The 2,701-nt window shown below is 39.2% G+C and overlaps 1 pseudogene; it reads left to right on the top strand.

Moving 5' to 3' along the window:
- Positions 1-2,044: 2,044 nt before the first annotated feature.
- Positions 2,045-2,694, top strand: LOC102828464 (annotated as a pseudogene).
- Positions 2,695-2,701: the final 7 nt, after the last annotated feature.

The following is a 2,701-nucleotide window of genomic DNA, read 5'->3' as shown; positions in this document are numbered from 1 at the left end:
AAATCTGGAACAATATACATATCAAAATGTATCAAAACATTAGCATTGGTTGTTTATGGGTAGTAAAAATATAGAAGACATTTATTTTCTGCTGCTTATTTAGAAGTATTTTCTAGTTTTTCTGAAAAAAATCTACTTGTAAAATTTTTAAATCATTTTATGTTTAAATGCTTTTACAATGAATATGCACCTTTTTTTCATTTTTAAGGAAAAATAAAAGAAGGCCCAAGTGATAAGTAATGTGGTAGAAATGGTTAAAAGGAAAAAAAAAAAAAAAAATGGAGAAAAGTTTATGGAAAGGACAGGAAGTTGGTAAATTAGGGGTTAGTGGGAGCAAGAAACGCATACTAGGAAAGGCAGGCCCTGAAAGGAAGTAAACTTTAGATACATAGAAAAGAATAGGGCATGGCTGTAGGCCTGTTTTAGAACTAATCGTATCAAACGTGCTTCTGTCACCTACAATGAGCGGGTCTCAGTTTAGTACTGAAACATTATTTGCTCTGTTTAGAAATACTTGAGTCTTCTTTATATCTAGAAGATCAACAGTAGGCCCTTAATTTGTTCTTGAAGGATCACTATGAGAAAGATACAAGATTTACCCAGCACTCTTTTTCACTAAGTTCTTCCAAGCACCCAGTTTTTCTTTCTCCCTCTACCAGAGAAATATTGCTTGCTGGGACCTGGTCCTCACATGATCAGATTAACCCCCACATCAGAGCCCCACTGTCCCTGATAGTATGATATCGATATACCTACAAGGAAGACCAGTGAATATCACTATTATTCAAATTTACTCACTAACCACTAAAGCCAGTGATGATTAAATTGAAGAATTCTACCAACTTCTTCAGTCTGACATTGATCAAATATGCAAGCAAGATGTATTGATCATTACTGGTGATTGGAATGTAAAAGTTGGAAGCAAAGAGGAGGGATCAGTTGTTGACAAATAATGGCCTTAGCAATGGATATGATGCTGTAGTGTTTAGCTTGTGACCCTACAAAGTTGAAGCTAAAAACAATTAAAATAAGCCCACTAGAGCCAAAATATGACCTTGAACATATCCCATCTCAATTTAGAGACCATCAAGAACAGATTTGCTGCATTCGACACTAATGATCAAAGACCAGAAGAGTTGTGGGATGACATCAAGAACACAAGAGGTCATTAGGAAGACAATAAAGAAAGAAAAGACCGAAATGGATGATAGCAGAGACTCTGAAACTTGGCTCCCCAGTATAAAAATACTAAAGTGGATGGAAGTAATTAGGAGGTGAAAGATCTGAGCAGAAATTTTCAAAGGACAGCTTGAGAAGACAAAGTAAAATATTATAATGAAATATGCAAAGACCTGGAGTCAGAATATCAAAAGGGAAGAACATGCTCAGCATTTCTCAAGCTGAAAGAACTGAAGAAAAAATCCAAGCCTCAGTTTTCAGTACTGCAGGATTCTATGGCACATTGAATGATGCAGAAAGCATCAAAAGAAGATGGAAGGAAATGCGAATGGGTCTCTTGTGATACAATAGTGAATAATTGTTATCAGGACTGATTGTGAGGGTTGGAAATGTAAAGGTAGACATTTTGTAGCAAGGAGGGGTGTGATTAACATTTCAGTCTAGGAGCAGAGGTCCCTGGGACCATCAAGGGAGAAGAGCAGAGAACGGGACCCTACCCAGCGAAACAGTGATGCCTGAAATGGAGGCAGAGATGATGACGTGGAGAGATGGAGCTGCTGGGGACTTTAGACACAGAGAGGGAGAGGGGCTGTGTGCTGACGTCCGGGGGGGCAGGCTTATAGTGTATAGTCTTTGGTTGGTTGATGATGCATAGAGGGGATTGCAACCATGGCAATGAAACCATATACGATAGGATGAATGTAAAACTAATGTTCTCCTATGTAAACTATAATTCACAATAAAACATTTTTAAAAAAAGATGGAAGGAGTCCCACTCATCCAGCTTCGTGGCACAGCCAAGCACACTCGTGACCACTCTGGTCTCTTGGTTCTGGGCTCCATAGCCCAGGCTCCTGCAATCAGCATGGACACTGGACATGTGCCGCACAAGAATCTCAGAATACAGAACTTCAAGAAATTCAGATATGTGAAGTTGGTTTCTACGGAAACCTCATCATCCTCTGATGACAGTAGTGACAGCTTTGCTTCTGATAATTTTGCAAACACAAAACCTAAATTCAGGTCAAAGATCAGTGAAGAACTGGCAAATATTTTTTATGAGGACTCTGATGATAAAAAAAATTTTTTCAGAAAGTGAGGTGCAAAATACATTAGATCATTGTGGATTTGTACAGAAACCCAAACCAAGGACAGATGTCAGTAAAGGCTAGTATTCTTCATGGCGACTCTGACAATGAATCCTTTTTTGGTTTCTCAGAGAGTGAGAGATACAAGATGGAATGAGACCCCAGACTGACCGGGAGGACTGTAAAACCCCCAGTCAGGCATACAGGGACCCTGTGAGTGACGATGATGTTTCCAACACGAAATACCAGGACAGCGGCCAAGAAAAAGATCATTCCTCCCCAGTCCTCAGAGAATTCTGTGACTGATGCCAGCTCTGATTCAGAAGAGGAAAAAGGCATGGATTTTCTGGAGAAAAGGGCTTTAAATATAAAGCAGAACAAAGCCATGCTTGCAAAACTAATGTCAGAATTAGAATCCTTCCCTGGCTCATTCT

This window comes from Chrysochloris asiatica, unplaced genomic scaffold (assembly GCF_000296735.1).
Source record: "Chrysochloris asiatica unplaced genomic scaffold, ChrAsi1.0 scaffold00007, whole genome shotgun sequence".
NCBI lineage: Eukaryota > Metazoa > Chordata > Mammalia > Afrosoricida > Chrysochloridae > Chrysochloris > Chrysochloris asiatica.
Note: the sequence above shows the minus strand (reverse complement) of the source record. Positions and strands in the feature narration are given on the sequence as shown.